Consider the following 23,044-nt stretch of genomic DNA (forward strand, 5'->3'; position numbering starts at 1 on the left):
ACCCCTTGATTTGATGAGTGATGCCCTACTTTTCACTTTGGAGCTACAGTTATGAGGCTTCCAATCTTGTTTCTTTGTAGTAGGTTTGGATACTATTGAGCTTCTCTATGGGAGGCAACTTATGATGTTTTTTGAAGTTCACTGTACACATTCTGAGTTGGTGACTGTTAGAAACCATGAAGGTCTCTCTCTCTCTCTCTCTCTCTCTCTCTCTCTCTCATGTTAAGCAATGTGAAAGGCATACGAAAGTTCAAATTTAATTCTCTTAGTGTGTAAATGGGTCCTCTTATTGAACCGTCTCATGACTTTCTTTTCGACTTTTTGTTTTCATCTTTTTCGAGTGCATAAGTGAAGGGTGAGTTTAGGAAATGAAAAGACCATGAAGGTGGAAAGTCAAAAGACTGTGTGCAAATAAATAGAGATGGTCGAATGTCCCTTGTGCATTTGTGTTTTTTTTCTTAATTTTCTTTCCTATAGCGTTTTCAAGCCATTAGAGCCATTAGGAAAGCCTGTTTTTTTATTTTGAGCGATCAGGAAAGCCATTGGGCACAAAAGAAGCCAACACCAAGAGGTAATAAGGAAGACCAAGTAGAGATAGGTAGAGAAGAAGATGTATGATGTTTATGAGTAATGTTCCTTTGTGCACATAGACATTGGATGAAAGAAACATAATATCAATTTTCTTTTTGATGGGATGCTCCTTAGCTCTTATGGGCTGAGGTTTCATTTGAAGCCTTTTTGGCACACTAATTGACTTTTTAAATAGAAGCTTTCAGTGCATATAATGATAAGTGGCTTTAAGATAGTCATTAAAACAAGTTTTTAACCCCCATCTCCCTTCAGGAGGCCATAATAATCACACCCCATAAAGCAAAAGAACATAACCTATAAAGAATTGAATGTGTGAAGGTCTATCGCACAGATTCATTTCGGCTTTTTTTATTACATAGCAAAGTTGGGCAAGGAGGTATTGCCTTTGTTTTGAGGATGAAAATCTTCTTGAAGGGTGGATAATGTCAAGATAATAGCCCTTTGGTTCTTAGGCAATGGGCGAACAACGTCGTACAGCTAAGAGCGTAGTCACTAAGGGCCTAGTGGCTAGGAGCGTGTGGAAATATGGGCTAGAGAATCCCTATTGCAATGTTGCACGTATGGAAAGGGGTCCTATTTATGGGGGCATGGATAGCTTAAATGAGAAGTTCGTTGGTGGGGCTTTAGGGTGCTTTTGTCACCCCGTGCAAAGAGGTGGTGCTTGGTATCTATGAGACTTATATAAACACTCAAAGTGGGGTTTTTGGCTTTCTAAAAGAAACCTTAGTGTTGTGTAGGGTTAGGGAGATTGTTTTCAGGGCCAAGATGGAGACTTACCTTTCATTTCACATCGTGACATGTCTTTATTTATCTTGCATTCTATTGTTTTAAAATGCTAAAGTGAAGCTTCACCTTGTATAATTTTAGTAAATTTTACACACGCACACATGTATGTTTTTTTTTGCATTCTATTGTATTAGAATGCTAAAGTAAAGCTTCACCTTGCATAATTCAAATTAATTATATATACACATATATTAATTAGTTCTTTTTATTTCACCTTTCATTTCACAACTTCACATGGCTTTACATTTCTTGCATTCTATAGCTTGATTCCAGTGATTGTTAACGTTCGAGAAAGTCTCTTTTATTAAGCAGTTGCCGGTCAAGTTTTCTTCTCACAAAGATGAAAATCGGAAATAGAAGTAGAAATTTTGAGATTTGCAGAATTTTTGAACGACTTCCTCACATATTTCATCAATTTTTCTTACGTTACCATGGTTTGTAGCCAGCTAGTCTCGATTTTCAATCAGCTCAAGACTAAGCTAAGGCAATCCTTTCCAAACACTGTTACCAGTTTATTTCAACCTAACAATTTTATCACTTTCTTATTGTTTTGGAAAGCAATCGTGACCCTTTCACTTGTTTGTACAAGTTTACAACCCTTGGGCTGTCTTTATCATATTGTCACAAAAAAGTAATCAAGTTTGGATGGGAAACCTTCAACCAACCAACTACAAGATGTAGCATACTTGCCATGATTGGATTTCAAAACCCATGGTTATGGATCCCCATGGGACCAAGCTAGTTCTTTTATTTGGCTTTGATAGTTATTAAGAGTGAGCTTGAAAGCTTCTCTTCCTAAACAACGGAATGGTGTATTTTGAAAAAATAGCAAGAGAAGCATTTTTTGTTTTCTTTTTTTTTTTTCATGATTTCTCTTTTTGACCCCATGATAGTGAATAATGTTTGTGTATACAACTTGATGGAGCCTTAACAATAATTGGCAAGAGTTTTTTTTTTTGTTTTTAGGGGGGGGGGGGGGATCAAGGGTTCTTACGAGTGACTAGAATCGCATGTCATAGATCTCGTCGCCCGAGATTACTTCTATGATGGAAATTCTTTTGTCTTGGAGACTTATTTACACATCACAATTACATGTTAAAACATGAAAGATCCCACAATGGTTATGTGAAGCCTGATCGGTAGGCTCCTTTATGCTCGTAATGAAAAAAATATTTCAATACATCATGACACTAATGATTTAGGTATTGGCACACAGAATTAGAGCCAAGTCTCTTTGGGAATTTTGTTCTAATACTCTTATGATAAGGGCTAATGGGGAATGGATAGTTAGACTTCTTTGTTTTCATGCAGGCATTCACACAATCACCCAGATATGCTATTATGGCAATCATATAAGCCATCTAGAGTGCAATTAGGATAGATTGCCAAGTTAGACCTATTGCTAGAGACTTGCCACGGAAGCCAAGTATAGACACTTGCTTAGCCATTGATTAATTCAATTGAAAATATGGTTGTGATTCTTGGTTAATTATGTTTGTGAGATATACATACATGTCCTATTGCAATGGACTTTTCGATGTGCTATGTGTCTTCTTCTTAGTGGGTGCACCAAGGCTATGTAAAAGCCTTAGTGTATAGACCATGTACAAATGTACAAGAGTGTATAAGGATGAACCTAGTAAAGCTTCAAGATGGATAAGGATCTAAGTTGGTGAAGCAATCACCTACTCTACTAAGTTTTCACTATAGCTTTGGATCCACATGACAATAATAAAACTTGAAATCTATGTTTGTAATAACAAAGTGGTCTCACATTGGCATTCTAAAATTCTAAAACAATCAAATGAAAAGGTTATCAAGTCATGTAAGGCTCTGAAAACTAAGGGACCCATTGACAAACCACAACCCCCCAAAAAAGAAGAAGGATTTCAATGCTTTCACATGAAAGGTACGTCCAATCAATGTGTGAAACTTGCCCCTTGGCATTCTTAAACAATAAACTGATTCAATCACTGTATGAGGCTATGGTGTGAGACTTGAGTTTTATTTGAAATAAGTCAACAATCAAATTCAATTTGATTGTGACCATTGGATAGTGATGGCTTTGCACGTTTTTTCTACCACCCTCCTATGGCCTCCTTGGCCAAAAATAATGTAACCGAGTTACTCACATAGTTTGCCTTGGTTGACTTGTATCACTTCCACAAAGTACCATTGTAATGCTTTAAGAGTCATATGCTTTAAAACGCACCCACATGAAGGAGGGGCTATTACTTGCCCCTTCCCTCCCCCGTCTTGTGTATTTATGTATTATCAATGTCACAAAGCATGTGACATAGTCTCTTCTTACTATTATACTTCTAGTGTGAGAGGGCACCTTAACACCTCGTGACATCCAAGCATAAGCATTTCACAACACAAAATCATCAAATGAACCATAAGTTGCACAATACGAATAACATAGTATACTCGCGCCTTCATGCAAAGCCACCTCAATTATCCTTGAACACATGATTTAAAGGGCCTTAACCATTTTCTTTTGAGAGAGAGAGAGCCTCAAAATTTTACCATGTAGGGTAGAAGTCCCAATATAGAGACGATCAAATTGAAGCAATCCTCACATGGGCTTTGTTTTACTATATCGAGCAGGAAAGAGCGCATTTTAAAAAACTGTACGACAATGTTATTGCAGCAAAGGTCTTGTCGTCGCGATGTAGCGAGCGCGCTACAGGCGGTTGCAATGCATTTTTGTGTTAAAAAATCAAGGGGGGGTAGCAAACTCAACCTGGGGTATAAACCGGCAATCTGACCAGCAAAGCTTGGATCATCACCACAACAAACCTTCATGAGGCACGTAACCATCAAGCTACGCAATTTTGACGTGAAGACGGCTCCATTTTGGTGCAATATTTGTACACTTTATTGGGGGCACCTCAGCTCACGACTGGGGCCCTGCCACTTACTGGCTCCTCTACCCTATACAATGCTTACAACGACTTCATTACGTGTGTCTTCTTGCATACATGTGGCACTATCTACTTGTTTCTTGATGGTTATATGATTGCATTAGCTAAGTTGTGCACATTAATTGGGAACCTAAGGTTTATATGCAAAAAGATGTTGCGATGCCTTGCAGTGGAAACTTGTGTGAGAATTGCCTCAAGCGTCATCTTTCACATAAAAGTTGAAGAGTTGTGCTTGCACAAGGTCTTTCTAAACATATATGCCAAGTGTGTCAGATTATGTTTCTTCAGTAAGATCTAGAAGGTCAAGAATTGCCGTGTCTTTAATAGCGACCTCTCTGTGGCTAGATTCTTTGAGATTGTACAAGAAAGGAGTTAATATTTGAGATAAGTAAAAGGCAAAACTCGGATGATTGGCTCATGGCGACTCTCGCCTTCTGTCGAGCCTTGCTGTGTAAAAGATTGGACTTTTGGTGATAAATACTTCTAACTAGGCTCTGATGTAATCACATGCCCCTCAAGGCTCGTCATGAGCTTCAGGTTGTTTTGTATATTGCTTGGTGTCATTCTAATACAATCACTCACCCAATTGTGAGTTTTGCAACAAAAAAAAAACATATATGCCAAGTGACATATCTTTGTCAAATTGCTTGCTCAATCATTTGTCAAACGCTTTCTTCAAAGGCAATTGCATTGATGTGTTTGAAGACAAAGATGGCGTGCTCTTGAGTGACACTTGTCTCTATGGTGTCAAAAGCTAAAAGTCACGTCGGCTTTCTAAAACAATAAAACTAAAAGAAAACAAGAGGCTCTAAAATAAGATTCTTTTACAGAATTAAATGGAAAAAGAAAAGTTCAATGCTTCACAAGTTCAAATGCAAAGGTGGTCTAATAACAATCTTTGAAATGGACCCATGGAAGGCTCTTAAATGAAATGACACTTTACAAGTTAAACTAAAAAAAAAAAAAGGTGAAAATTCACAATGGCCTACATAATACATAAGACTATTGAGAGGAATATAATAATAAGAGGCTTCTTTATGAGAGAGAAAATGAGAAAATGACACTAACATTTTAAACCATTTGTTATCACAATAGAATATTATCTTTTCTAGAAACAAAATGTAACAATGAACTTTTTAAATCACAGTATATTTTAAAAGCATTATAAATAATGATAAAAAAACACTCGATGCATTGCAAGAAATTGCAAAAAAACAAAGTGAAAAAGGATGGGAAAGATAGTTTGTGACCCAATACCCAATGCCCCTCTTTAAAGAGGCCCTTTCTAAAGTGGGAGGTAAACAAATGTCTCACAAGGGCTTACAAAGGATAGTAAAAAATGAAATTATCAGCCTTAATTTGCAATTTTGTACTAATAAGCAAGCTTTATCCAATGGTCCACAATTTCACCCAAAATGCACCGCTTTACTAAGCACTTACGTAGCCCAAAAAATAAAGCCGAGAATATAATACTTTTGAATAGTAGTGGACATTGTTCAACCTCCCTAAAATGATATTGCTTTCTATTCCTATAGAATTTCAACTTCAAAAAGAGTATTCAATGTCAATAGCTAGTGGGATTGCAACTCATCACCACCATAAAGATTCAACCAGTGCATATTGGATCATTTTGCCAAGGCTTCTTCACCACACAATCATAACCTTTACATTTAACTTTGTGTTACATAGCACACAATAGATTGTCCTTGTAACTTTTTTTAGTTCATATAAAAGCACGATAATTGTTAAACTCAAAAGATTTCTTTCAACACAGTAGGTTCACCACCCAAATGAAAGGTTCTAAGCTTCGAGGTGGAGGTAAAACTCAAAAGAAAATAATAGGAAGAATGCATATAGAGATAGGACGTTATAGTAACAAAAAAGAAGAGGGACTTACACTTTTTTTTTTGGGTGGCCCTACTCACAAACATTTTGGAATGGTGAAAGTTCAAGTTGACATTCTATAGCAAAGAAAGAGACTAGTGTACAAACTTCAACGGGATAATAAGAGGGTTCTTTGTGAGAGGAAAAATGAGAAAGTGACAATAGCTTTTCTTTTTGTTACGATAGAGTATTAGATTTTTTGGAAACAAGTGTTACAATGACTTATTTAGATTAAAATATATTCCAAAAGCATAAAAAATATTGTTTGACACAATAAGGAAGTGTCCTCTTTAAAGAGAGAGGTACACAAATGTCAACACCCTCTCACAAGGACCTAGAAAATAATAATTTAAAATTATCATTAGCTTGTCATGTCGCATTAATTGGCAAGCTTTTTCCAATGGTCCATATTTGCACCCAAAAATCCACCCTTCACTAAGGACTCATTACGTAGTCCAAAAAAATTCAAATAGTCAATACTTCACATGAAACTCCCTTCTTCAATCAGGCCTGTTTTAGGAAGCCAAAACGAGAAGATTGAACATTTAAGCCATATCACTAAGAGTGAAATCTAAAGGATCAAGCTATGTAATTAAGAACGTGGCTATGGAGAAAATGACACTTGAGAGAGTACTCTGGTAACAGCATGAAAATAGGAGATCGTCGTGTGCATCAAGCTGTAGATCGTGGCAAGCAGGGAAACCTATTGAGTGCAAGCGGGCCAGGTTGCGCCAGGTCCTAGGTTAGGTTTTTTTTTTCTTTTTCAGACTGAGCTCTCGCACCTTGGATGTGGGGAAGGTGGCCGTGGAGTGTGATTTCACTTTCGCAAGCTTGGGGCACCTCGAGTCAAGGTTCTGTTGCTTCATCACCAATCGCGCCCATCCTTGCTTGCGTTAAGTGCTGCCTTGGCATCTTCGACTTGATGCAGGGCGTTTTCTTTCGCTAAAGCTTAACGATTATTAGTTAATAATCGCAATAATCTTCAAAGGCCTTTGTTTTGTGGTGTTTTACTTTAGAAGTATTGTTTTGCAAAGTCTATGCAGTATTGATTATTATCTCCTTTGCTTGTGGCTTAAGTGCTTTAAAGCCTTGTTGCTCCTAGGGTCTTGAGGTTAACGAAGCCACTTGATAATGGAACCCAATATTGTCGAATTTTCAAAGATGCTAGCGGCGGGTAAAATACCCGAAATGGAGCTAGTCGTGCCGATGGAGGAAGGCAATGGCTCGGTCTTGAGACCGTTGGATGATGTGACAATGTCAAGCCCCAATTCGCCAAAAGCTTCACCCACAAAAAAGGACAAAACTGTCTCGATCGGAAAAGTTCCCTTTGAGGAAACAAGGGAGAAAATGGCCGCAGTTCAAGGGTTCAAATTCGAGGTAAAAACCCTCAAAGACGGGGTCCCTCAAGGTCCCATGTGTACGAACGTTAATAAAGCGTCAAGTGCATCTGTAGCTCGCAGGTCAGGCATCTCGTTTGCTAGCATACTCAAGGGGCCTAACTATAAGGATTATGAAAAAGGCTCATCAGAAGGGATGTTGGGGGAAGGGGATATCGGAAAACTGCAGAATACAAGAGCTAGACTTCAACAAGAGCTCACGAAAGTCAACAAAATGATTGAGGCCGGCCCTAACAACAACAAAAGAACTTGCTCCCAAACAGATTGCAGTGGGTTGGTTGAAGACAGATTGGCAGATCGAGCCTACTCATCTTTGAGAAAGTCTCTGCCCACAGCAGGTGGAGGTTGCCGAGGCTATTACTGTAGCGATTCCACCAACACTTATCAAAAAACAGTTAGCCAAGCAAGCTCAGCTAACTCTGGTGTTTGGGTTCAGTGAAAGAATCCCAAACAGGTTTGAGATGATTCAATGGCTTCAGGGCCCCCAAATTCTTGGTCATGGAGGAGCAATTGAAAGTACTTTTTACCTAGCTAAAGGGTTTTGTTCAGTGAGATTCAAAGAGGCCTCCGATGTGGAAAAGATCCTCGACAAAGGGCCCCTAGTATTTAATAGGACTGCGGTTTGTGTGGTGCCATGGGAGCCAGTGTTCGACTCAGCTGAATCTCTACAAGGGTTTCATCCGGTCTGGTTGAGTTTGTGGGACTGCCTAGCTGGATGTGGGATAATCTCAGGATGCTCGCTAGTTAACTGGGCACTCCCTTATTTATACCTAGCAAGAGAGGGTTTGGCAAAACCTCAAACAGGGTTTGTATAGGCTGGGATGTGTCTAAAACGCCACCTAAGAGCATGGTAATCAATGTTGGAGCTAGTCTTGTTACTATTCCGCTCAACTTTGGAACATACTTTGGAGCATGTTTTGAATGCAACAACTTTGGACACTTCGGCAAGGATTGCCCCTTGAAGTCTAATGGTACTGCAGCTCGCGCAACACAGGCCACCAGTGAAATGGAAGTCCAGATGGAAGGGCTGGAGAAGCAAGGAGGTAGTAACGGAGGGGCAAATGCAGAGAAGGTTAAAGGAGGTATGATGGGTGTAAAAATGCAGGAAAAGATTGTGGAGGAATCGATTCCCATGCAACGAATTTCCGAAGGTGCATGCAATAATAATAAGATCATTACTCCTGCTGCTACCCCGAAATTTATGACAGTGACAACGGGGACGGCTATTCAAGTCCCTGGCCTGAAAAGAGCCAAAAGGGTGAAGGCAGTGGCAAGAGACTCCAAAGTGCTTCAAGTCGTGAGAACACTTTGAGGTGAAAGGTTCTAGTCCGTCCTCCACCCCACTGAAAGGAAAAGAAATCCCCAGACTTCGAACCCTCGGATTCTCCTGAGACCAAGGAGAGGGGAGGGGGACTCATTTGGATGCTGAAGAATTTGTCCCTCTTTCCCAATGAACCCCTCATTAGAGATGGAGTCTCTCACTATCCAATCTTGGAACGTAAAGGGGTTGAAAACCCGTAAGAAGAGTACCCTATTCTGGGAGGAAATAAAAAAGGAGAAGGCAGTCAACTGCCATGTCATCCAGAAACACCACTTAGATGCCCATAGCAAGAGAAAGCAAGCGCTAGGAAAGAAACTAGTATTCTATGGAGAAGGAAGTAACGGTTTCAGTGGCGTCCTCGGCATTGTGGACAAAGAACTAGAGTTGAAGTTGGTTCTAAACCACCCATCCGACAGAATCTTGGGGATTAGAATCATATGGGAAGGGCATCCCTTCACCATTGTGAATGTGTACGACCCTTGCAATGCAAAAGACAGAGCTAAACTATGGATGCATCTTAGAGATACTACTATTGAAGGTGAGTGGTTGTTGGTTGGTGCCTTCATATTTGTAGAAAAGAGCAGGGATAGAACAGAATCCTCCAGTTTGCTCGCTGGATCAGAAAGGTCTAAATGGCAAAGTTTGTGCAAAAAATGGGCGATGATCGACTTATGGGAAATCAGCCCATGGAATAGCACGCCTGGGTTCACTTACACAAGCCGCCCCAGTATGCCAGCACTACCTCCAGGCTGGACAGATGTTATTGCTCATACCAAGCTAACTGGATATCGTCGTTGATGGAGATGAAGGTAGTCCCAACAAAAATCCTTTCGGATCACATACCTCTGCACATACATTTTAAGAAGAATACAGGGGAGGATCAGACCCCAAGAGGGAGGGAAAAACTATTAGTAACAGAGGCACACCTATTCAAAGACCCTCTTTTCAGGAATCTAACCAAGAAAGCACTAGGTAAGCTCAAAAAAGACGTCGACCTCAACAAACACAATGCATGGGACCTCTTTTCTCATTGCATCTAGAAAGCAATCAAAACCTCGGGCCCCCGAATCAAGAAAGTTAGGGAGGTACACCTTCTGCATCTTACAACAGAGGTACAGTTGCTTACCTCCAAAAAAACCAATGGGCTTGCTACTGAGAATGAGCACAAACGATGGCTCGAAGCCAAATCTAACCTTGTTGATGAGCAGTTAGAAGATATCACAAAGGCAAGGCTTCTCTCCAGGGAGATTGCCCTTCAACCTGAAGCCTCTAATCAAGCTCATTTTTTTAGGGCTTTAAAAATCAAGAAGAGTCGAGGCCACGTCCGCTCGCTCGATGATGAGAAAGGGACAGCATTTAATAACCAGGATGAGATGGTTGGTTTGATGCTGAGATATCTTAGTCAAAATCATTGGACGGCCAAATATCCAGTCCCAAGAAGTGGAAGAAGCCAGAGGGTCCTTACTTCAGAGTGTCAAGAAGAAGATTCCCCACTCATAAGCTAATTTCTTGGAAAGGGCATTTTCTGAAGACGAATGTTCACTAGCATTGCAAGCCCTTGGCAAGGAAAAGTCCCTTGGTTGGGATGGGCTGACGGTGGAATTCTATAAAGAATTTTGGGACGATTTCAAGGTCCCAATCACAAGGTTGGCCATTAAAGCCGTTGTCAAAGGGTCATTGGAGATAAGTGTAAAGAGAGGGCTTATCAAACCCATCCCCAAACAGATCTATTGTTCTCAATTGAAACACTGACGCCCTATAACGATGATGTCGGTGGCCTACAAAATTATTGCTAAAGTTGTAGCCCTCAGACGAGCCCCCTTACTAACCCATATCATCTCTCCCCATCATCATGGGTTCGTCAAAGGAAGATCCATTCACGATAACATCTTGGCAGCAATGGTGGGCATCAAGTACGCAACTGTCACAAAGCAAGAGTGTGTACTGTTACAATTGGACGTGGATAAGGCTTATGACAGAATAACATAGACATTCATAGAAGCCGTCATGGAAGCTCTGGGCTTTGGACCTTGCCTATGTCGTCTGGTAAGTGTACTGGGAGCTGAAAGCCACTCAGATTTCCTATTCAACGATAGAATTGTAGGCTCTTTTGAGGTCAAAAGGTCTATTAAGCAGGGATGCCCTCTGGCCCCCCTGCTCTTTGCCATAGGATCACATGATTTCCATTGTAGAAGCCTTTATTTTGTAGTCAATGACAAGGTATCCATCTGGAGGTTGTAGCATCCTTAGTGGTGGCTAGTTGTTGGCTCTGCCTATTGATTGTGTGCCTTTGGGTGGAGCATTGTGCTTCTTGATTGATCGTCATTTCTCCAGGTTGAGCTACAATTTTTGGTAACCATATTTGTGTGTTACCTTCATAAAATCCTTGTGCTTAGAGTAGCTTGATTGGAATCATCCGTTGCTTAACCCGTTTTTGTTAGGTAGCTTGGGCGAGGTCTGACTTTGGTAACCAAACTTGTCGCATTTTGTGTTGCTTTGATTTTTACTCTTGCATTTTGTGGTATTTCTTTCTCCTCGTTGAGTTGATTGTCTTGCGTTTATAGCGTGTCTTGTTCTTTGTAGGATTCTTTGGTTGAGGTGAGTAGGTCCAAGCTGTTACTTTAGGCTTTTTGGCCCAAACATTAGTGTTTCCTTAGAAGTAGCCTTGAGTAGTGATTGACTCATTTAATACTACCCACCTGATCACCTTTTGTTGTTGAGGTTTAACTTGTGCTTCATGTATCCAAACTGGGTCTTTGACTTTGATGTGCTCTTTGGATACCAACACTTGGTTGACATTCTTCGGCTTCTTTTGTATGCTTTTTTGTGATAGAAACTTTGGTTGATATACTTTTTGCTTTGGTCTCCATTGCATTGTTGATGGTTTGGCTCTTGATGTAGAAGCTTCATTGGAAGTTTGATGTAGGCTCATTGAAGGTAAAGTCGTCTTGTGATGTTGATATATTTCAGTGTTTACCTTTGTTTTACCTTTTTCGTGATGGTCGGTGATTTCTTCTTCGTATGGATTTGAGAAGCTTCATGGAGTCTTACTCTTGTCGTTGTTGAGGCTTTTGATTGTTGTCGAAAGAAGATGTTCCTCTAGCTTTGACTAGAATCTCTTTGATGTGATGGGATTCAATTATGTGGAAAGTATCCTTGTACTCCCCAGTATTCAACTTGAGTACGGCTTCTGCCATGCCAAAGCTAGGAATTGTCGTTTTAGAACTTGTGTACACCATGTCCTCTAGCTCGTTGATTAGTGGCTTTCCCATCATTATCCATATTCCATAAGACATTATATTCTTTGTTGCTTTTGGATCTATTACTACTGAACATGTGATTTTGAGTCTTGTTTCTCCGCATATACTGAATTTGATTGTCGTAGAAGACAATCTTCTTCTTAATCCCTATTCTTGTCTTGATCTTGTGTTTGTTGAACTTTATTTCAGAGATGGTGCTGACTGTAAGGTAGCACTACCATCTTTTTGGTTTCTGATCGATTCCCATAAGGATTGTGGCCACGGTTCTTCTACCTCCGGAATAGGCATCACTGCTTGTGAGCCACCCCATCTGTAGTATTGGCTACTTTGCTTGTAATTAAAGGTGTCTCAACTCCTGGCTCTTCTTGGTCTCTGTTTACAATACCATGGCTCTCCATTTCCTGGACTTTTTTGCGGATTAGCACCTCTATTTTTGGAGCATATGGAATATGTGGTTCCATAAGAGCTTGGGCCTTCCGGATGAGCTCCTTGCACATTTGTAACCTCTCTTTTTCATACCTTAGATGAGGATATGTCAGCCATCTATGCTCTTGGATTTGATTGGGTTTTAGCCTAGCTTCATATGCCTTCAAAATTGCGAAGGCTCAAAGAGTTTGTCGACCAAGACCGAACCACCTGAGTCAATCTTTGACTCTTTAGGTCCCTTCACGTTTTTCTGCTTTCTTGCTCATGTTTAACATGTTCTTTGGTTTGGTTTAGTCCAGTTTCCAAAGCATCTTTCTCGTGCAGCCTCTTCGCTTTCATTTTGTTTCATTTGGCTTTCCATGATTTATTCATGTTCTCACTGATATGTTCTCGATTTCTATTTGAACAAGCAATGTGGCTTCCTCAGATGGTTTGTTTTTGGTAGCTTCTTCAGCTTGAGCTCGAGTCATCACCTTTAAAGGAATTGCAAGCTCTACCTTGGATCCGCTTGAAGAAGGCATCACGCCTACAACATTCATTGTTGCTTTTCTCCTGTGGTCTGGGTTCTTAGCATAGTGTTGCCGTAGATGGTTTCTCCCCCAACCATACTCAACCAAAAAGTGTCCCACATAAGCACCTTTGCAATCCCAAAATGTAGACCTTTTTGGGTGAATTTTGGCACCCTCTTATGATCTGAATCGGCAAAAGTGGTCAAGGTAAAAAATGTAGTCTATGAGCTGGATTATTTTGCATTAAAATTTCAGAATTTATGGATAGAAGCTAGAATTTTGGCGAATGTTCGGTGCGACCTAGTCTGCCCATTATATGCTTACAAGAATCCTCTCACTCTTCTCTCACCTTTCCACACTCCCACGTACACATAGACACTCATCCCTCTACATCAACCTCTCAAACTTGCAAATTTTCATCTTCCCTATCACCTTCTTCATCATCTTCCTTTCCTCTCTTACGACCGTAGCTTCTATTTGTGGACCCTTGTTTGGACAACTTTGTGCCCAATGGTCACCTCCACATTCATAGCATGGACCTTCTTGTTTCATAGCTCGTGATCCAACCAATGGTTGTTCTAGCCTGGTAAGAATGTTCTTCAAACCACACTCTTGATTGGCTAGAAACATGAGTGTATTTGCATCCATGGAGTATTGATTTCTCATGGGTTGCAGCAATGCATTAGCAGATAGGATGTAGCACCACATGAGCTTCATAAGCCTCCAAGGTTTGTGTAAAGGTCTTCCACTTGAGCTAATTGATTAAAAGATAAATTTATGGTTTTCATTAAAAGCTAAATACTAAGTTAAGATCATCCCTTCCTCATTTAGTAAGTTGGCTCTATTCTTTTGTTTACTAAGCTTAGCTAGGCCACATATCTAAAGAAGCACACACTTGCTTTGTGTGAACTTAATAAGTATGTGTGGTGTGTGCACTTGCCAAGAAGAGTCCATGAGAAATGAGGGCAAGTTCTAGCATGCAAGGCAAGAGAAAAGAGGGCAAGTTCTAGCATGCTAGGCTTAATATATCAAGATTAGAGGTATAGAGCCTTTAATGATAGCCATCTATCTAGACATGGATAGATCTTTGACCAATAGATATAGGTCTATCTTATCTAGTAGAACCATTCAATTAGAAGTGGCTTTAGGAATTACTTATTATATTATCTTCCTCGTTCGTCTCATAGGTGAGTCAAAACGTGTGAACTCGCCATTGAGGAAGAAGGAAAAATCACTCAAAAAAGAGGCATCAATCTGCAAGATACTAGAAAAACGTTTTGAGAGGTTCAATGGTGTTTCAACATCTCTCGAAGAGAATATAAGATGGCTTAGAGACCAAACAAAAGCTTAAGTATGAAGTTTGGGAAACCTTAGGGTGAAATCTAACTTACCACCAAATGTCTAAATTTAGCAGGCTTTGGGAGGAGCTTTGCGGCACTTCCAAAACATTGTGCTAAGGTTTTGCACAAGAGGAGAGAGTTTTAAAGCCCAAAGGAGGGTGAGTTTTAATTTTTGCCAAGGTTTATTTTAATTTGGCAGGTTGGTTGTAGCCTCGGGCCAGCTTCATAAGTCTCCAAGGTTTGTGAAAAGGTCTTGTACCTGAGCTAATTAATTAAAAGGTAAGTTTATGGTTTTTATTAAACGAGAGGGAAAAGCTAAAGACTAAGGTTAGATCAGACTTTCCTCATTTAGTAGGTTGACTCTAGTCTTTGTCACTAAGCTTAGCTAGGCCACGTGTCTAGAGTAGCAGACACTTGCTTGTGTGAACTTAACAAGTGTACATGAGTATGCATGGTGTGTGCACTTGCCAATAAGATTCCAAGAGAAGTGGGGGCGAGTTCTAGCATGCAAGGCAAGAGAGGACAAGTGTTGGGCATGCTTGAGTTGCACTAGGAGACGTTCCCACCTTACACACTTCCATAAGCTATATAAGAGGGGGACTTTTTGCATTTTTGGGGCTCTTGATCCTCTCACACACTCTCTCAAGTGCCCAAGATTGGCAAAGCAAGCGCTCTCTCTCTCTCTCTCTCTCTCTCTCTCTCTCTCTCTCTCTCTCTCTCTCTCTCTCTCGCGGACTCTATGCTCAAGCTCTTGGCCATGGATGCAAATCCAAGCCAATGAAAGTTTCATCTTCTCCATCTCTAACATTCTATTACACTATGCTATGGTAAGAGGTTGATTGTGAGCAAGCGTATTCAAAGAATCCATTCTCTTGCTTGAAAAATACTTCTTTCCACCTCCATCTTCCTCTTTCCCCGTAGTTCCTTTCTCCCCATTGGGGCTTTTAGGGTTTGGGAAGGAGGGTCATACCATGGAATCTTGAAGACACCATCTTCTTGATTCAAGCAAGGCTTTGCGAGATCACAAGCATGTATTGTAACAAAGCTCTCTTTTGAGAGCATTATAATACAAGTCCTTTTGGAGGGGGGATCGGCTCCAAGTAAATCCGGTCATCATATAGTTGTCAATCTTAATTAGTTATTCTCTTTGAATTATGTGCATGAGTTTGTTTTTTAAAGTGTATGTTTGTGTAAAGAAATCAGCCCGGCAGTACCTACGTTCTCCTTGCTAGCTCTCTCTTAAAGAAAAACTCTCTCCTTTCATAGTTAAATTCCACTGAATCTAAAAGTGAGTATTAGATTCTTTGACATGTGTGCTTCAGGCATTAAGCAACTAAAAGTCCCCTTGATGGGATAGTAGGCTTTAAGTAAATCAATGATAGTTGAACTTTCTATCTCACTTTGGCCATCCATTGTGGGTGATAGGCAGAAGAGAAATTCAACTTAGTACCAAAATTCTAAAAGAGACGCTTCCAAAAATTACTAGTCATTCTTGGATCTCTATTGGATACTATAAACGTTGGTAAGCCATGGTACTGAAAGACCTGTGAGATAAAGAGGGTTGCCATATGGTGTGCTTTAATAGTGTTTTTGATCGATATGAAATGTGCTTGCTTGCTAAACCGGTTTACTATTGTACATAAACTCGTGCTCCCATGTATGGACTTGGGTAATCCAAAGATGGAATCCATGCTTATACTTTCCCATGGGGAATTAAGTATAGGCAATGGTTGAACCAAGCCAAGCTACTTTCCTCTCTCATTCTTTATTTTTTGACATACAATTCATCTGGCAACATAATCCGGTAGATTTGCCCCCATTGTTGGCCCATAGAAGGATATCTCTATGTCCCCCATAAGGTGGAACATGAGATTCATACATAACATTTTTATGGAAATTATGTGTAACATATATCCTATTGCCATAGAGAAGATAACCATCTTGTACATTTTACGGTTCATCTTTCTTCCCTAGTGCAATAATAGACAATACATTCTTGAAGCTTGGATCCATAGCGTACTCGTCTACCATAGAGGAAAGATCGTTGTGAGTAGCTATTGATACAACGTTCACCCTTGGCCTTCGTGAAAGTGCATCGATCACTTGGCTATGCTTACCAGCTATGTGAGCAATATGAAAATTAAATGTGAGATAGTTTTTGCCCATCTCATTTTCCTTATCACTCAATTTAGTTTGCGTCAAAAAGTATTTAAGACTTTGATGGTATGTGCGCAAAACAAATGGAGTGCTTAGGAGATAATGCTTCCAAGCATCTAGGGCATGTAAGATAGCTAAAATATCTTTCTCATATATGCCTAGATTCTTTCCTTGGTCATCCAGTCTCCTACTTTTATATGCCATGGCATGCCCTTCTTGAAGCAAAATAGCTCCAAGGCATTGTCCACAAGCATTGCATTGTATCTCAAAAGGCTTTGAAGGTTCTAGTAGTGTTAGGACGGGTTGAGAGATAAGCTTTGCCTTTAAATTTTCAAATAGCTTCATTTTCCTTCGCAATCCATAAAAATTTAACATTCTTTTTAGAAATCATACAATGGGCCTACTATGAATGAGATTTTTTCTCTGAAGCGTCCATAGTATGCACACATTCCTATAAAGCTTCTTAATTCGTGTAGATTCGTTAGTATATGCCATTCTTTTATTACCTCCAACTTTGCAAGATCTATTTGGATCCCTCCTTGAGAGATAATATGACCTAAATATTGAATCTCTTTTAAGAAAAAAATGCTTTTCTTTTGGTTATTCTAAACCTTATTGTCTTTTAAAACTCAAAATTTTACCTGAAGATGCTGCTTGTGTTCCTCAATAGTCTTTGAGTATATGATAATGTCGTCAAAGAACATGCCCATGAAGCTTTGATGAGGTCTAAGTAGCCTTTCCATCATTCGGTTAATGGTAGTTGGTGCATTGATAAGTCCAAAAGGGAGTACCAAGAATTCATATAGACAAAAAATTGTTTGCGCCGTCTTATGAATATCTTCATGCACTATCCTTATCTAGTGATAGCCAGTTTTGAGATCTATTCTACTAAAGTAGGTAGACCCTTGTAGCTTATTGAATAGATATTCTATCCTGGGAACAAGAAATCTATTCTCTACAGTTATTTGATAAAGCGTCTGATAGTCCTATAAGTATCATCTTTCTTTTGAACTGGTAGAACGGGTGAACAAAATGGAGATGAACTAGGCTTGACCATCCCTTTCTCCACAAGCTCATTTACTTGCCTCATAATCTCCTCTTGCTGAGCTGGTGAGACTCGATAAGGAGGCTTATTAGGAGATAAGCTACCAGGTAGAAGTTCTATGGAATGATCATCTTGTCCCCTTTTGGGAGGTACCTCCCTAGGAATGTTATCTGTAAACTCATCTTGAAACTCATTATGAAACTATAAAGTTCTAATTCCTCTTTAGTTTCATTTTTAACGTCATTAGGAACACATGCATCTTTCTTAGACTCTTTAACAAAAAACATGTAACAAGAAAGAGAGATTTTCATTACCTTGTCTAAAGTTTGTGTGTTGCTCACACTATTAACATCCAATGAAACGTCCTTGCCTAGATAGGAATAAGGACTTTTCTATCAGGAAAATTTATAGTGGAAGCCATGCAATCAGACTGTGGTGCCCCTAGGATAACATTTTCATGCTTGAGTGGAGAGATAAAGAAATTCTTTTTGTCGATATAAATTTGCACGTGGAGCCTTAAGCTTTCCAATCAACGGAGTGACTGAGACCTCTTGCCCTTTGAAAGCTCCATGTACTTGTACACATCTCCCATCTCAAAGTCGTGAATTCCTAGCTTGGTAGCTAGCTCAACAAAAATAAAATTGTGGATAGAGCCAGGGTCAAACAATATGAAAGCATCATGCTCTCTTACTTTTTACCAAGCATAAGAGAGTTATACTCCTTTGTAATGGTCTTCCTCTTTTAGAGCTTCCACCATAGAGGCTCTAGGAGGGTCATTACGTTCACTTCTCTTGGGACATGCACGGGAAGTATGACCTTGCTCTCCACATTTGAAAGACTTATTATCTTTACAATAACGTTCACCATCTTCAGGAGAAAGTTTATATTTACTTTTGTAGCCCTTTTCTTATGCCTTTCCCTTGTTGTTGTTGTTGTTGTTGTTACCCTTGGGAGAATTTTGTGTTTCATTGTTCTTCCCCTTTGGCTCAATTGATTCATTGGCTTTCGTCGGCTGGAGCCCTTCTTAGTCCCTTGTTGGAAATGAATCCTTGAAGCGACCATAGGACACGGTGTATGACCTCTATAATAGTTTTAGGTCTTTGTGAGTTGACGTACTCACTCATCTCCTCACATAGGCCAACACAGAATTGTTGCTTTTGTTATGCAAAGTCTATCTTTTAGTAGACAATGGATTTGAGATGTAACTCCCAAAACTTATCCACATACTTTTGGATAGACTCATATGGGGCCATCTTCAAGCTTTGCTATTCCGTGAGGAATATGTCTTTGGCATCACTTGGAAGGAATTCCTTTGTAATAGCAATCCTCAAAGCTTTCCAAGTCTTTGGAGCTTCACCTTGGCTATGTAGACTTGCCCACAACTGATGGACTGACTTTTGGAAATGCATAGAAACATTTTTGGAGCTTTGAAGATTTTGAGAAATCTTCATCTCCAAAAGCTGCGTCAACTTGTTGGATAAAGGCCCCAATACTTTGTCGGTTGCTCCAAAAGTTCCATTATAGGTAAGAAAGTTGATGTTCTTTCCTCCTTCTTTGAATTTCTTCAACTTACGTGACCTCTTCCATGCCGCATAGCTCCTTCATTTAACCCTTCTCTTCTCTCTCTTGGATGGCAAGCCACTGTCTTCCGAGTCAGAAGATGGTAATGATGAAGAGGAGGAAGAAGGCAAAGATAGTGACCGCTTCCTTCGCTTCCTCTTGCTTAGATTTATTTCTCCCTTCTTTGAATTAGCATGGGAGGGAGTGCTTGATGAATTCCTCTTGTTTTTGGGAGGAGTAGGTGACTTACGTGCCCGCCATCTTCTCGGGGCAGCATCACTTTCATACCTCTCCCTTGAAAGTACGCTTGAAAGTTCAAGGCGCACTTCTTCTTCTCGAACAATTTGCATTGGAGGTCCTTGCGATATCTCCTCTTCATTACCCAAAGAGATTTCTGTTTGGAGTTCTCACTTGGAGGCCTTGTAGGAATTCTCTCTTCTTGGGCACTTGGGGGAACTTGGGCTTGAAGAGCTTGAATTTGGCTTAGAACCTCCGCTTGCAAAATAGGGTTTTCCATTGCTTTTTGTAACTTGTCAACAAGGTAGTTGACAAGTCGGCAACCATTATCAAAGGTAATATTGTGAGCAAAATCTAAGTTGTCAATAGTAATTACATTCTCTCGATTATATTAGGTCACGGTTAAATTTTCTTTTATGTGATTGCAACTAGTCTTGCTTGGTGGGCCCTTGTCGTACATAATCTGACAGATTTGGAGCGCAGCTGGTTACTTGGTTAGTTGGTCGTGACTGTTGTTGCTTTGGGTTTTATTGTGGTGACACGAGAAAATGAGTAGAACCTATTGATAGGCACCAATAATAGCTCAACTTGGGACTTGATGAGCATTGGGAAGAAGCAAGTTGTGTCCCATCGTGCTCCATATACGACAAAGAGCTACTAAAGAGGGTAATTGAATTGAGCAAAAGGGTTGCAACTTAACCTACCTTGGTAGTTATTTGCAGATTGCACCATTCAACCTAGTAATATCGACCATTTAGTTTCTAAATCATGGAACCATCGTTGAGACACCCATCTTATTCTCAATCAAGCATAGTCAATCAATAGACTATAAAACATGAACTACACTACCGACCTGATAATCGTGTACGAATGTCATCCGATTGTGCAAGCCAGCGAACAATGTTTGAGTCAAGCTACAAAAAAGCAATGTGAATAGTTAAACATATCGTCTTGCAATGAAACATCACAGATTGAAATTGCAAAGTATATAGTGCATGTCATGCAGAGGTGCCATACAAAATTATGGTGGAGAGCTGGCACTGTGGTCTCTCCAAAAATTATAAGAAACGGAAGACGTGCCCTGCCCCATAGAGTTTATGTGTTGCGCCAAGCAAACGCATAGTCATGGGGTGCTGGATACAGATAACGAACCTTGTAGTGTTGTCGAGTTAAAGTCGCGCTTGTGCAATTGAAACGTCCACTGTTGTGAATATATGTCCTCTCTGTCAGACACAAAACACACGTAAAGACAAATAAAAAAGATGCAGGATATAGATTAAACTTAAAGAGAAGCAGAGCTAACTTTATGTTCTACATCATAGATGTATTGGACTCCTACGTAGTGCGAGAAGTGCTCTCGCTTTGCATGCTAAAACCAATGAGCCAGAGCTTCGTGGCCTAGTCCCTTGTTGGGCATATCCCGCAATCAATGCATTTCAAGAGAGTACATTTCAAACATACATGTCAACCAAGGTAGTGCCATATGCCTTCTAGGGGATTTGACATACGGCCAAAGCATTGCGAAGATTAACGAGGCCTTTCCCTTGAGCCCCCAACTAGAAATCTCCTCGTGCTTAATTTTCCATGTATGTGTATTATTGTGGTAGAAGGTGACCTCCTCGTACTATGGGACTAGCAATGTGCTTGGCTGGCTTTTGGCTGGAGAAAAAATACAACCTTCAAGAGAAGGGCAGCGTTTCCTTCAACAGATCTCCTATGGAAAATTCGTAGTGGTGATGGATCAAGGGGACATCATCATGTATGCCTCCACACCGGTTCCTTGTCTTACAAGGTGGTGGGCTTCTCCTCCATAGACGAGAACGACATGACAGTCGCCTTTCCACTTCCCTTCTCGCTGCATGGGCATCACCGTGACATACAACAGTGAAGGGGGAGTTGTGATCTTTCAATAGAAGCACAACAGAAGAACCCCTGAATGCTACAACTCCTTCAACATTTCTGTAGGATCCAACGACAACAACATTGACATTGTATTCAGGCTCAATTAGGATAGGAACTTCTACCGTGTGCATTACCAACAGTCTCATAGCATCAACAAAAAAATGTTGTGAACGGGCTTGCGAAGGCAATGAGTTTTGGTGATTCGACTTCAGATTAGGCCAACTGATCATCGATTTGAATATGATATCTTTTGTTTCAGTAGCACTAGAACATACCTCTGCCATGGGTTGCCCGCACAAAATATCTAATCTTTGAGAGTGCTTATCACGTCGGCAAGAATCCGAAGTACCTTCTAGCTTGATGGTCTGCAAAATATAAGCAGGGTTGGAAATTAGGTCTCTGGTACTCTTTTCTGGTTCTGCCCATCTTGGTGCTGCACGGGCAAATTGCCTGAAAAAGAATCGGTGTGAATCTTGATCAGAGCTAGGCATGGGGACCTACTGCATATCATTTCCAAATATTATAAGAGACAGAAGCCATGCCCTACCCCGTAGCATTTATGTGTTGCACCAAGCAAACACATTGGCATGGGGAATTGGATGCAAATAATGTACCTTGCAATGTTGTCAAGCTAAAGGCGTAAAGCTTGTACAATCGAAACGTCCACTGATGTGAATATATATCCTCTATGTCAGACACAAAACACACGTTGATACAAATATGAATGATATGGGAGCTAGATTAAACTTAAAGAGGCATGGATAACTTTACGTTGTATGCTATAGACGGTCTAGAGTTTACTCTAGATCACAGTAGTGCCGATGAGCATTGTGGCGGTGCCGAGGAGACAATGACCTATATCTCCACAATATATTCTGAGCAATCATTCAATAAGGGCTTTGAGGTCATCCTTTGTATGTTTATTCAGAAGCGCTTTTACCTAAAGTTGCACATGCGTGATTGTCTTGCTACTTTTCTTACTAGAGAAGTATAAAGTTGCTGCAATCGAGCTGCTTCAATAGCTCGATTTATCAAAGTTATTGATGAAGCTTGCTAAGCTCACGTAATTAGAGCTTACTATGTGTAATTAGTATTCTGCTGGTAGATTTTGATGAAGCCGACGATGCTGATCGGTTGCAAGTGAGCCGCTTCATGAGCTGTCCTCGGTAAAGAGAGAGCCTCTCTCACTCTAGGCGCTCATGACGGCATGGTTGACTTATTTCTAATGGGAACTTTTGAGATAATATACAAACATGAGTCTGCAGCTACTACAACATCAAATAAGTAGTGATTCCAGTTCATTTTTGCACGAGAGAGAGAGAGAGAGGAGAGAGAGAGAAGCTCATTTGCACTGGTCAGCAAGCCACATTGCTGCTTCTCTGAGTGTAAAGAGTGTTTACATCCCAGTCGTCGTGATGCAATGAGCTATTGAAAACTTGCCCACAAACCAAACTGTGAGCTTATCTGCACTAGTTAACAAACCACAAAGTTGCTCCTCTAAGTGGAAACACAAAGCCTAGGGCACATATTTAGTCCAGGATCCGAAATCCGCATAACAGGCTCAAAACTTTTTGACACGCACATCCAAGTCTCTGCAGTCCACACCAGTACTGATGCAAATTAGATTATCAGGGACAACATGACAGCACAATTGAACCAAGCTTCGGTCTAGACTGAAGCTTGGATATGGCTCCCATTCAAC

Source organism: Adiantum capillus-veneris, chromosome 17, assembly GCF_014529385.1.
Source record: "Adiantum capillus-veneris isolate H3 chromosome 17, ASM1452938v2, whole genome shotgun sequence".
Taxonomy (NCBI): Eukaryota; Viridiplantae; Streptophyta; class Polypodiopsida; order Polypodiales; family Pteridaceae; genus Adiantum; species Adiantum capillus-veneris.